We start from the raw sequence: 14,957 nt of genomic DNA, 5'->3' as shown, positions 1-14,957 counted from the left end.
GACTTTGCACAATTCTGAAAGTATTGTCTTTATCCTAAACAATCACCCTAACATTATACTCTGTCGAATGCTCTTGTTATTATAAAATCCTTTCAGACAAAATGTAGGTTGTATTGATGCTGGTAGTTTCATAGTATTGTCTAAGCGAGAATAACTCCCAGACAAAGAGGAAAGGAAAACAACAAATTTATTTTTGAGGTTTTCTTTACAGTTGGCTTTTGACGAGGAATGAAAGTAACAGTTACATATGGAGGTAATAAAGCTGATGAATTTGTATGAAAATTAATGGAAGTCAACACTGGTAATTGCCATATTGCAAGTTAAATCTCCTGCTAATTCCAATGTTCCGATTTGTTCCAGGGTAATGCAATATATACATTTGTTCAATATTTTGACTCGTCACCTCTAATTGTTGAAATTGCTATGTAATAGCCAATAAAGATTACAAAATGTTAATATTATTTTTTCATTAAGTCCATATAAATATTTTAAAGAAACAAACTTCTATTTGCATAGTAACTAGAAAATAATATTGGAAAAAAAGGAAAATTCAGCTAATTAATGAAGTTCCAGAAGTTATTTATTTTTCACATTAAAAGTTACTGTCCACTTCTTCAAGTTGGTCAGATCTGTAGTTCATAATTGAACTTTCCTATATTGCATTTCTCAGACCAATGAAAACTCCGGCATTTCATGTTGCTGCAATATCACACTTATTTTTGATGAGAACTATTTGTATCTGTATACTCTGTTGATTAAACAAGCCCATGGGTTATATATGTGTATACACACACACACACACACACACACACACACACACACACACACACACACACACACACACACACACACACACACACACACACACACACACACACACACACACACACACATGTATATATAAAACAAAACAAAATAAAAGTTTTGTGGATAGGATAGGATACAATGATATAATCAATATGGGCTTAAAATGCAGACTCTCGGCTGAAATTTGAGAGTATTCACATACAAATTGGAGCAAGGGTTTAAGAATTACAGCTCTTTAATACGTAGCCGCCTCTTTTTAAAGGGACCAAAAGTAATTGGACAAATGACTCAGAAGGCTGTAAAAAAATATCAAGGCTGCATGGGCTCTTTCCTCGGTAACCTGTCATCAGTGAGGCAGTTAAAAGGTCTGAATTTGATTCCAGTTGTGGCTTTTGCATTTGGAAGTTGTTGCTGTGAACACAACATGCGGTCAATGGAGCTCTCAGTGGAGGTGAAACTGACCATCCTAAGGCTGAAAAAAAGAATAAATTCATCAGAGAGATAGCAGAAATGTTAGGAGTGGCCAAATCAACAGTGTGGTACATTCTGAGAACAAAAAGAGTGCACTGGTGAGCATGGGAACTCAAAAAGGCCTAGACATCAACGGAAGACAACAGTGGTGGATGATTGCAGAATCCTTTCCATGGGGAAGAAAAAAACCCTTCACAACATCCACCCAAGTGAGGACACTCTCCGGGAAGTTGGTGTATCAGTATCTAAGTCGACCCTTAAGAGAAGACTTCATGAGAGGATTCACCATAAGGTGCAAACCATTAATCAGCCTCAATAATAGAAAGGCCAGAATTGACTGCCAAAAAACACCTGAAGAAGCCAGCCCAGTTGTGGAACAGCATTCTTTGGAGAGATGAGACTGAGATGAACCTGTACCAGAATGATGGGAAGAAATTTTGGAGAAGAATTGGAACAGCTCATGATCCAAAAGCACATCACATTGTCTTTAAAGCATGGTGGAGGCAGTGTGATGGCATGGGCATGCATGGCTTCCAATGGCACTGGGTCACTTGTGTTTATTGATGATGTGACAAAAGACAGAAGCAGCCGGATGAATTGTGAAGTGTATAGGGATATACTTTCTGCTCAGATTCAGCCACACGCAGCAAAGTAAATTGGACGGTGCTTTATGGTACAGATGGACCATGATCCAAAACATACTGTAAAAGCAACCCAGGAATTTTTTAAAGCAAAGAAGTGGAATATTCTGCAATGACCAGGTCAATCACCAGATCTCAACCCAATAGAGCATGCATTTTACCTGCTTAAGACAAAACTTGAGGCAGAAAGACCCACAAAAAAGCAACAACTGAAGACAGCTGCAGTAAAAGCCAGCGTTTGGGGATGTCCGTGGGTTCCAGACTTCAGGCAATCATTGTCTGCAAATGATTCTCAACAAAATATTGAAAAGCAACATTATACTTAGGACTATGTTTATTTGTCCAATTACTTTTGAGCCCCTGAAATGAAGAGCGTTTTTATAGAAATCGGTACTATTCCTACATTTTTAATCATTTATTTGTTGAACCCCTTGAATTAGACCTTAAAGTCTGCACTTCAGTTCCATTGCAGTTGTTTCATTTCAAATCCAATGAGGTGGCATACAAACCCAAATCATGCAGATTGTGTGATATACATATGTATGAATACAGATATACATAAATGTATATATATATTTATGTATATATGTAATAGATATATACATTATGTATATACTGTATGTATATGTGTATGTATATGTACGTATATACGTATATATGTATATGGATATATATATGTGTGTGTGTGTGTATATATATATATATATGTGTATATAAATGAATGCTATGTGTGTGTGTGTGTGTGTGTGTGTGTAAACATGTATGTATATATATAAATATGTATATATAGTCAGTGTCTGGCCATGGTAAGTGTGTTACCACAGAATCAAAATGCTAAATTCTGATGAAATATTATGGATTTTAGAGGCACACAGAGGTACATAAATTAGTTGACCTGGGAGTGTTATTCAGGTTAATGGCTTTTGCAATATGTTTTAAATGACCCTGCCAGGGCATGGGTTTGGGGGGGAGAGGTGTTCCCTCAATCCGCACTGTAATGCCCATGCATGCTGCTCAGTTTTTCCTACTTGCACTTTTTACCAGGGAAAATGAAAGTACACATGAGCTATTACTATTTAACTTTGGTTAAAAAAATCAGTATCAGATTTAATTTTTTAATTGAATAAAAAAATGTAAAAATGTAAAAATGAAAGAATGTCTACAAACAAACAAACAGACAAAACATGTAATAAAATAGAGGATATTTTCATTTCTGAAGCACTCAAAAATTATGATCAGCCAACAACATTTTCAGCTTGATTTTAAGTCAATATAAATACTGAAAATTTATTGATGGATTAAATATGTTAATATTGCAGAGTAATAATACATTAGACTAAATATATTGTACTTAGATGTTATTTATGACACATTCACATTAAATAACACACTGTGTAACAGCAAACACTAACAGCAAATACTCACCTGCCACTACAGGTAAGATTGGCAGCAGTGTTGGAAGCCAGAGGACAGAGACGAAGAAAGAAATTGTATTTGATCACAGGAATCGGATAAAAAGACAGAAACAGAAGAAGAGGAGGAATGGTGAAGAGCAAGGAAGGCGTATAAAGGGAGAGACTTATAGATGCACAAACTGACAGGCTCTTGACATAAAAGAAGAGGCGAGGGAATAAAAGAGAATATTAAAAGAACTGTAAGCATGCACTTATATCCACACACAGACGCACACAGACGCACACACACACACACACACACACACACACACACACACACACACACACACACACACACACACACACACACACACATTGGGTACTGCATACTATATACACTGACTGCACTGTTTGTCTGCATGCACTGAATGTTTTTGTGTGTGCATGCGTGTTTTAGATGTGGTTATCATGCTCAAAAATGGAAGAAAATTGGAGAGATGTGAAAGTGCTTCTGAGATCAAGAAGCACAGTGTGACACAGTGCTGGTGTAAACAGTGAGATAGAGAAACAGAGAAGGAGGACACAGGAAGTGAGATATGGACGGAATTGATGGCAGAAGGATGTAGAGAGGGAAGACATGATATGAATGTAGAGGAAGAGAAAAGGTAACCACCATCAAAAGAGATGTTTCTTATCAGGATATTTTATTCTCTATACTGATGTGGTGTGAAGCAATGATCAAATCTACAGAGACTCACACATTGAAGAGGAGCCGCATGTATAAGACGAGTATATCTGTTGCGGTAATGTTTGACAGCAGGCCCGGCTTTACAGCTCACTGACAAATAGCCCAAGGCAATGCTACACACAGAAAAGCACAAGGTTACATTCATATCAAATGCATATAAATGCACGCATGTTCACACGAGGAGCAGAACAAAAAAATAAATAAAAAATTGAAGGCCGTCACGTATAATGCGGAATCAATATGTTCCTGGATAATTGCTTAACTTTTACCTCTCCAAATAACATGCAATCAGATCATGTCATGGATAAAATGAGGATTCAGGGAGGAGATAGGTGGAATATCAGAATAACAGTATAGCACATGCACACGCACACAGACACACACACAGACACACACACACACACACACACACACACACACACACACACACACACTCACACACACACACACACACACACACACACACACACACACACACACACACACACACACACAAAGTGCACAGCCATTATTAGCAGAATGCCATACTTTGCATCGGTCATCAAAAAGGCCCACAAGAAATTTGTGGCCTGGCTTTTGTGTGTATGCTTTTGAGAGGGGTTAGAATTGGGTGGGGGGAAATAGAAAGACCAAGAACAAAGACAAGACTGGGAATAACGAATAGACTCAAGAATAGAGAAAAGAATAGAGGACATGATGAGTGGAGAGAAAAGGAGAGATAACCAATGTTCTTGTCCTTGTATTAGCTCTAATTCCCCCTAATGTACCTGGTATTAAAGGAGGGGTTCACCCATTTTCTCTGACCTTGACAATAGTACTCGTAGAAGCTATAGAGATACAGAGCTGGCAGAGATTGTCTGGCTTGTTGCCAACAATTCATCTCCACGTCACTCCAAGAAAAAAGAAAGCCACTTCATTTTATTGCTGCATATTTCTACCTTCACTGTAAGCCTAACAGCCTATACTGTTGCTCTGTCTACTCTCCAACAACACATGTGTACATTTTTTTATGTTAATGGTGTTAAAATATGCATATGATGCAGTAGACACATTTCAAACTATGTGCCTAATTGCAACTCATAACATGAAAGTTTAATGAAACCTTAGAGGAAAGTAATTTGGCTTTTGCAAAAGCAGGAGACCACAGAAAATAACTGAGTAAAATCTTGAATCCAGTTTCCCCAAGTCAGGCTTGACAAACATTATCCAACCAGTTTTGTGCGCAACTGACATTACTTATGAAACACGTGACCACAAGCTAAGTATGTATCTGAGAATTCAGCAAAAATTGACTGCTTACCTGTCACCAAAAGCTGACATTTAATCTACAATGTAACAAGGGGCCTGAGGCATAATGGTTTACAGTACTAGACCCTACGTGAATAAAATAATCTTAGGCTTGTTTTATCAACAAAAGATGCAGTCAGACCAAGGTTTACAGTTACAATTTTCCAAGCAAGTGTATATTTTTAAATAATGAAAAATCAGCGCGTATCTTTTCTTTAATTCGTACTGCTGCATCATGCACTACTAAATGATAATTACTGTCCAAATATTTTATTTGTGGCAAGACAAAGTTGGGACAAATCATTGTGACATTAGTTGAAGGGAAGTTAAAAAAGTTCATGAGCTCTTACTTAGAGAATTTTTTTTTTTTTATTCTTTTCAAGTCCAAAGAGAGAGAACATCACACTGAATTGTGCTTTCTGCCTATGGACAAAAATGCTGTCACTATCGGAGAAAAAATAGTGCTGTAATGGCCGATGTTGATAAGGCACTTTAATTCATGTTTCCATGTGTTCTGCAACACAAAAACTTATTCTCCTCAACGAGACGCTGATGCATGCAAGCAGGCATCATAGTTATAACTGACCAAACTGATTTTTTTTTTTTTCAATGTTCATTACCAATTCTGTTATCTACTTCAGGGCAAAAAAAAAATGATCATATGAAATGTATTGGCAAAGGGGGAGTTTATTCATTTCGCTTTTTAAAATGATTGTAATTGTTTGTACTTTACTTTGTGACTGGACATACTGATTGTGCAATTAATTCATTGTGTTGAAAGTATGGGTGAAACTTTAGTTTACCTTGCTATGTGAATATTGAAGTTGAGGGATTGGATTTGTAACCTGTCATTCAGTGGTTTTACCTCTTCTGTATTTTGCCACCCTGACATTCACAATTAATCATTGTTTAGTGTTAGAAATAAAGGTTGTGTGGCAAGGGTACGTGTAGATTCAACAAATTCAAGGTGATAAAGAGTGAGCAAGCAAGTGTTTGATTTCTAATCTCTCTTTTGTGTGCGTCACATGACTCGACCAAACATGTTGGTCTAACCCCTGCTCAGTCTGAGATGAGAAAACAGTCCAAGTCAAGGCGAAGACGATCCCATGCCCATGTCAGCAAGACTCCAACTTGAAAATATGAAATCCCTAAATACACACACTAGCTTGATATTAACCACTACACTTCAGAAACATTAGGCTTCGGGACTGCATATTACAGAAGATTCTTTGGCATGGCATGCTGCCGGATCATAGAGGATGTGTTTGAGAGGAAATCTGCAATTCTAGCCTTTGCAAGAGGCAAATTCATGCTTTTAATACCCATGCTTTTGAAGTCTTGCTTCCAAAGTCTGTTGAAAATCATAAAGATCACAGACCACAACAATGTCCAGGCATTTCAGGCGACAGAGTTGATGGTCTGTATGAAGCAATGCAATTATTAAGGTGATGTAAAGCACATATGTTCAACTTGATTGTCAGCACTGTAGTGTATACATAGCCTCACAAGGACCGCATTGTAAAGTTTTGAAATACTCAGCGACAGCATGTATCACATGTGGTGCAAGGCAACCTGCTCGCCTACAGCTGCAGAAGCAGCGTGTTACATTTCACACTGAAAACTTTTTGTTTCATTTGCGAAATATGCACTGGATGGTGTCTGCTTCAGGCTCGTATTGACCAGGCTACTCCAATGTGACATGACTTTTCTCAGGAAGTATGTAGCTGTAATTTATCTGCTTGCTCGGCCGTTTGATCTTCTGCAAGGTGAGAAAAGGTGCTATCTAGGGTTCTTCATTCTAACAATCCTAAGCCTCAAGTTTAAGCTGTCTGACAAACTGCCAGGTGTAACCTACACAGAAACATCAGCACTGTGATCAGTAAGGCTCTTGACAGGCCCTGCAGGGGCTCGCTGAGAAGTCATGAAGGAAAATGGCAACAACTGCTGCGCCAAAATTTTGCTTTTGGTGGCTCCCCTTGGAGAAGAGAGAGGCCATGTGTAACAATGATTCAGGAGGCAAAAGATATCTGAGGCATTGATCAGTTTAAATTGGAATGCTCACTTCATTGGAAATATCTCCAAAATGAAAATAACTACATACAAATGAGGTTGATCATCTATCAGAATGTGCTTCAGGATGTCTTGTACATCACATTTTCCCTTCCCTCTGCCTCACCTTCCTCTCCCCACCATATGTCACTCAGTGATGAATTTAGCAACAGTTTTTCGTAATACAACCTAATAGCTTGTCACGGTCTTAAAAATATAGTGTTTTAGATCTGCTTTTAATGAGCGAGTGCGAATGTGTAACTAAATCGATTTTAATATGTTGTGTAATGAATGTTAATGCGTGCATCTATATTTATCTTGCATTCAAGGCCAGCAGTTTCCATTAACATTAAAAACAATAGTAGAATAAAATGGATGTTTGACAAGAAAAATGAACACTTAAGAGTTGTAATTCATGTCAATCAGACTGATTAAATGCAGACTGCTTTTGCGTAAATGGAGGAATTCTAAATCCATACCTTGGCGGCAATGTTTAATTTCAGAGCGAACATATCAATGCTATGTTGTTGTCACTTGCTACAGACATTCAGAAAAAGGGGTGTCACCATGGATGGATATTCAAATTGCTAGGGGCAGCCTCAGGGGCAGCAGGGTCAGGATCCCTTTTGTCACTGTGGGCAGTTAACTGTTGATCAATCCATGGTTTGCATTACTTAGGGGGTTGTACAGGATGTTTTCTATTATTTCATTTGAATTACTGATGACTTACCTGCAGTATTGCAGTACTGCAGTCAGTACTATCTTAGGTAAGAACTGCAAAACTGCAGTTCTTACCTAGGATAGTACTGACTTTGTGGATGTGTACTTTCCCTTACAAAAAAAAATGTTTTTTTCAGTTTTTAGGTACAATTTGGCACATATCAAAGATATAGTGAACAAATTAGAGGTGTTATATTTTAAGAGAGAACAATCCAAACACAGATGGTGTTATTAGTGCAGTTGAAATTTAAATTTTCTTCTCAATTATTTGTCCTTCCTTCTTTCTTGCTTTCTTTTTTTCTTTTAAGCTAAAACCGGGTTTTAAATCAGTCACAGTTTTGGGTGATTGGTTCCACTAGGCAAGTTCACACAAGCACCCCATCGTGCTCTGTCCCCAAAGGCAATTACTGATAACACGGATGACTACGCTTCACTAACACAGATCCAGAAAAAAGTATACACACTTTTACTTTTGGAATACCTGTAAAACCAGTGATAATAATTCAATGTGTTTATGTGTGTACGCATGTGTAGAAATGTAGATTTTCATTGTGAAAAATAACTCTTAATCCAAATAACCAAATTATCAACCCATCATGTAAGCGTTATCTATCAAATATCATCTGAGTGCTTGCTTCCATCTGGAGGAATTCACTTCACACCTAAACTAATTTACATAGTATCCTCAGGAGAAGAGGACAGGAGAGGAAAGGATGACATCAGAGTATGTGTGAAGGATAATGGCGAAAGGCAATATTAAAGGAGATTTTCAAGCAAGGATTTTTTTGTGCAACACAGGGTTGAGGTCAAGGGACCAATTCAAAATTAAATCAATAGAATTTTTTTTTTTTTTTTTTTTTTTTACAAAATACGCAATTCTATTTTCATTTTTAGAGAAATGCTTTTTTTTTTTTTTTTTTACAAAATGCACAAGTCAAGGATGAAACTAGTTCTGGGTAAATCTATTCAGGAGGACTGACACTGACACCTATAAAAGAATAGATATAGATCAGTAAAGGAAGGAAAAAACAAAAAATTACTACCATAGTAAATCACATTACCTGGGTTCAGTAGAGTAGGTTATGTTTGAAATTGCTGCTTGTAAGGAAACTGCTAGTTGACTAAATACACTCTTCTGATGAAGTATTTTATTGTCCTCTTGAGACGTAGCTCTGGTAAATTAATTAGATTTATTGTTCTATGATTTCAATAATTCTAGGTCGTGCTAGACATTGAAAGGTCAAGCCGGATGTTTAATCAAAACAGGCGCTCTGTGGAGACTCTGTCGGTCCTGGAAAACTCGACAGTTGTGTAGAGACCTAAACTGAGAAAAGGTCTATCAATCAATTTTATCACTGCTTGGCCATTCAGGGTCAAGGTACCTTGTGGCTTCCAGAACGTGCACGTGGCTGATGGCACAGTTGGAGTTGACACTCATAACTCTGGCAGCTGGAAAATTTATGACAGCCGAAAGACTAATCAAGCAACTGTGCAATATAACAATAAGATACAATAAAACTACTCACTAGATTCTTCGAGAAATGTAGTAACACTTCCGACACACAGCACTCCCAGTATGTGGTGTGTTTATTTCAATGAAACAATTCTCTGTTACATATTACCTTACATTAATGATGTAACATTTTCTAATAGTGTGGTTGTGCTTGTGTTTACCTATAAAAACGATACTATATGAAACAATTATATCCCACAATACAAGTTTGACCAATTTAACCGATCAAGTACGTCCATAAAGAGTGCCTGTTTTTATTCAGTGCCTTCATAGGATATATATTCGTTGATTAAATGCACCACCCCATAATTCCAAATTTTTCAAAGTAATGACATGTAGTATTTTAAAACAGTATTTCATGAGATATGGCATGTCAGTAAACAAGAGGTAATATTTTCTCTTTTCATGGAGGATACAATGTTGTGCTCTAAAACTGTCACCTGTAATGAATCTAAGCACATTGTGATAAACAGCCGCATGTAGCCCAAGAGTACGGGGCCGCTGCATCCATGTAAATCACTTCAAAGCTTCAAATAATAATAGATGATGTCTGTTTTGTCCCAATTAAGTTGCACTTTTAATTTCATCTTAAGTACTAAACTTGAAATAACCGGCTTCTTCTATGTGCCATTTCAAAGAATCCAAGGTTCTGCCCAATTAAAGGCACATATTATTTAGATAATTTATGTATATAATCATTTATTTGTGTAATGTTGAGGGGGATGTAATCAGTTTTTGTTCGATTTGTTAGATCTGTTCGAACACTATCTTTTAACATGTTGCACTTGTGCACAAACTGCATGGATATTGAACTACTTAATGCTATACAAATAGTCCTAAGTGCATGATTCATATTTTTCACATTTTTTTCAAACTGTTTTTACTCTTATAATAACCTCTTTATAAAAACTTGGATTATGCAAATTTGCCATATAAATGTATAAATTCAATAATTCAACAATTTAAATTGTTCCTATAAAGAGCTTTATGATTAGTTAGTAATGATAGCACAATCGGTTCCAGCTGCTGAAATTGGATATCTAAATAGCAAAACACACAATCTTCATGGGAAGAAAAAAAAATGTGCCTAAGTCTTATCTAAAATGAGCTTGAATGCAGATGATGATTTCCAAATGATGATTGTGCTGATTTTTTTTCTTCTTGCACTGAAAACTGCTAACAGTAACCTGAGGAAGGAGAGTGGAGGAAAGCAGTATAGGGGGAGATGAATTGGAGGGGGGAGGAGAGGGAATGACAGATAAGGAGGAACAGCGGAGCCAGCAGTGAAGTGGATTGTCAAACCCAGAGTGGCCCTGGAGGGGTGTGTGTGTGTGTGTGTGTGTGTGTGTGTGTGTGTGTGTGTGTGTGTGTGTGAGAGAGTGTGTGTGTGTGAGAGTGTGTGAGTGAGTGTGTGAGTGAGTGAGTGAGTGATTGAGTGAGTGAGTGAGAGATTCTCAGAACTGAGACAAGAAAGACAAAACATAGGGAGTACCGTACATCGGGAGCAAATTGGAACCTTATAGAAAGACGAGCACCCAAAAGATTTGGTATTGTGAAGACTCAGTATGAAGCTAATTAAAATTAAGGACAAGATAGAAAAAAAAATGGAAAAGAAGATAGATGGACATTGCCAATGAAAGACTGAAATAAATGGTGCTCGAGAATAAGTAGAGGAGAATAGGTACAAGTCTGGGAATGAAAGGAAGAGTGCATATACAGTATAGAGGACCAGGATGAAGGTATTAAGAAATCAAATCTTCTGAAAATTGTCCAGTTTGACCTGTTGAGTGGAACATGATGGTTTAAGAAGAGAGTTTACAAACAAATCGACTGTGAATTCTGCTAAGCCCTGAAGCAAAACTGTCTTTTGAAAACATAAACTCTTAATGTTGTTGTAATCCTGTCCCAACCAGAAGTGGATTCAGCTTTTAGTAATGCACTAAATATAATTCAGAACACGGCAGTTTAATTCATGTAAATTTGCCAAATGTAAAAGTGTATATGGGTTAGGACATATGGCAAGATTTTGGACAAAGCTATGGTCACATCTACAGTACATGCTTTTGGAGGAGAGTTTTAGCAGCAGGGTGTGACAGAGACATTTCCTGTAAACTTCCATGCCCAATACAGATTGTTTCCTGGTTTGGCTTATAGGTGCTGATATCCATCCATGATTGAATGCTTTCACCTTTGTGTTGTAATTACAGCATTGAATTCACAGACAGCATTTACAGTAGAAACACTGCCCCTAGAAGCAGATAATGGATGTGCTGAGACTCTTATCTTTAACCTACGAAAAGCACCAGGAGCAAACACATTCCAGACTAAATTGTACATTGATGGTCAGCGCAAGACTCATGTGTTAAGTTCCTGTTCACTATTTTGTTTGAATTCATAATTCTTTTTTCAGTTGAAATATAGTGTCGCCATAAAAGACGAGTGTGGGAAACATGGTAAGTTTTGCTTTTATGAAGTACAATACCTGCTAACTTAAAAGGTTTTTTTTGACAATAAGGCTGGATCAAAAAACATGTCAGCTTATCACAAACTAAATGAGATATCTGTCAGCTTGATAAGCTGTTCAACGTTCATGCTGCCAATTTGATTTGCCATATACTATCATGTATATCATCATTTTTTGTGCAATTTATATTGACGGTGGACATGAGATGATTTGATACTGAAACTAATGAGTTGGACTTCTGTTGTTTAGCTGCAACTTGTAAAACCACTGTAGCTTCACTAATTTATCAATATTTATTCAAATTTGATTTATTCATTATTTATTATGCAGGTCCCCACAATTTAGCCAAATATTCTTGTGATTTAAAGTAATGTCAAACTGCCGTCACGCTGTGCCTACTAATGTGATTGATGACTGACTTTGTGTGTTTGTGAGTGTGCAAATGCCATTACCTGATCTTGCTGAGTGAGAATCTTAGCACAGGAAACAAAGGATGGATGGAGGGATTAGTGCAGATAATAGGTGACTCTATTTGGAGGTGAGCGAGGTGGACAGTTGAGGGAAGTGAGAAAGGAGAGATGGATGGACTAGAGCAGCGGCGTGAGTGTAGATAATGGCTAAACATAATATCCGGCAGAGGGAGAAAAGAAGAGGGGCTGAAAAGGAAGAGGGATGAGATAAAAGAGGATCGATGGATAGAAAGGACAGAAGCGTACCAGTAGAGGAATGCAAGTAGTTAACTGGCTCAGCTCTAATTTCTGGAGTGTGCTATGTATTGGTTTGTGAAGGATCTCACAGTCATCCAGGTCATGGTTCTCATTGTAAAATCATGTTGTGGCAGCCGAAGAACGGAGGAAGCCTTTCATACAAGGGGTGAAAAAAAACCCAAACTGAACAAAGTCAGTTGCTTGGTACCGTATTATGTTTTTATGCTTCCTTGCCTGGACTAGTGAACGTAGACAATTGGCTCATGCAATGTCGAACTGCAGAGAGAAAAGAGAAATGAATACATGATTGGACTGGAAAATATACACTGAGTATACCAGCCTTTGGTCCAAAAGGAGCAGCTGTTAAGTATGTGAAGACTCATGGGGAAAAATGATAGCATAAAATGTATGGCAATGTTGTAACGAGAAAGAGACTACAAGTATTGATATTTTTATCTTTCATATATATTCATCCTTTGGGAACATCATTAGATGCAAACAAGTGCAAAATGTAGCAATATAGGTTAAATAGTGATAGTATATGCCTCTAACCATTCTCATGACCCTTAGTATGACTCTTGGCCTGCTCCTGACTCTGTGCGGTTGCATAAATGTGTCTCTTTAAATCACATGACACCCTTTTCTGTGATGCTGCAAGTTGATTAGTTCACTGTCAGAGTATCCGAGAAAGATCCCGATGTTCTGCGCATGCATAATAACCCAAGTTGTGAGTGTTACTGTATGTGTATAATAGAAGTAATGGGCTTAGTCTAATAACAACAGGAGAGAAGAGGAGAGGGGGAGGGGGGAAGAGACAGGGCCAGCCAGAAAGAGACAGATGTGGTGATAGAAAGGATTAGATAGATGAGTTTATATGGTTAGATTTGATGTCTGGAGATAGAGATGATGAAAGAAGAGAAAGCAGAGTGCGGGAGAAAGGCAAAAGTGAACAGTGCAATGTGGATGAGTGTAAATGATGAGACGGGTCTAATGTGCAAAGGCGTTGTGAGGGGACATGAGAGGGAAAGGATGTATGGTGGGATGTAGAATGAGGAAGAATGGGGTGGAAAGGGTTGAGATGGCAGAGGAGAAGATTAAGAGATGGACAGTGGAAGGGTGAGCATAGTTAATGGCCAAGCATCATGTCTAAAGGGCAGATATCCATCAGAGCAGCCAAGTTTTAGCCCAGTTCACTTTAGATAGACTAATGTGTGGAATGGGGGATTTGTCTTGTTCTGTGCCATATATTTGTCTTTGTGTCACTTGTAGTGCTTGGAGATTGTTCAGGTGTAAGGAAAGGCAGTATACAAGGGCTCATCGCACAGATCTTTTGATCGGTTTATGGATTAAACTCACCTGCCCTCTTTCCCCTTGTTATCATGGGACCTCTGTTTGTTGCTTGCCCACCCTCATGCTTATTTGCTGTATATTTCCTCCTCTCATATACCTTGTCCATAATCTATTTTCAAGCCCCAAAGATGTGAAACGCCATTGACACTGTCTATTACTCCTCATACTACTAATAATTGTGTTTTTTGTTGTTCTGTAGCAAACAAAATGCAAATCTATTTGTATAGTGCCATATTTTTTGTAGTCACTGATAGCTTAATAATTTGATCTAAAAAAGTTATAACATATTCCTCTTCTTTTGCTTTTAGATGCTCCCTCTAGGTGTTGTTACAGCAAATCATCTTCCTCTATCTAACCCTATTCTCTGTGTCGTCTAATCCCTAACCACCAAACCTCATGTCCTCTCTCACTCCACCAATTAATCTCCTCTTGGTCTTCCTCTGGGCCCTCCTGCTCGGCAGTTCCAACCTCAGCATCTTTGTATCAGTATACCTGTATTAACCATTCCTCCTCTGAACATGTCCAAACCATCTCAGTCTGGCCCTTCTGACTTACTCTCTTAAACATCTAATTTGCTGTCAATCCTGATCCTATCTCTCCTAATCACTCCCAAAGACAACCTCAACATTTTCTTTCCCGCTACCCTTAGCTCTGCCTGTCTTCCACGCAATCCTGCAGGCACTAAACCTTGCAGCACCGCTGGTTTCACCACTGTCTTGCACACATTTCCTTTCATTTTGGCGGATACACTTTTATTGCAAATCACACCTGACACTTTTCTTCACTCTTTCCTACCCGCTAGCACA

The sequence above is a fragment of the Fistularia commersonii genome, chromosome 27, assembly GCF_037954325.1.
Source record: "Fistularia commersonii isolate RoL2024-O1a breed Wild chromosome 27, RoL_Fcom_v1.0, whole genome shotgun sequence".
In the NCBI taxonomy this organism is placed as follows: Eukaryota; Metazoa; Chordata; class Actinopteri; order Syngnathiformes; family Fistulariidae; genus Fistularia; species Fistularia commersonii.
The sequence above is the reverse complement of the archived record's forward strand: the minus strand, read 5'-3'. Positions refer to the sequence as shown.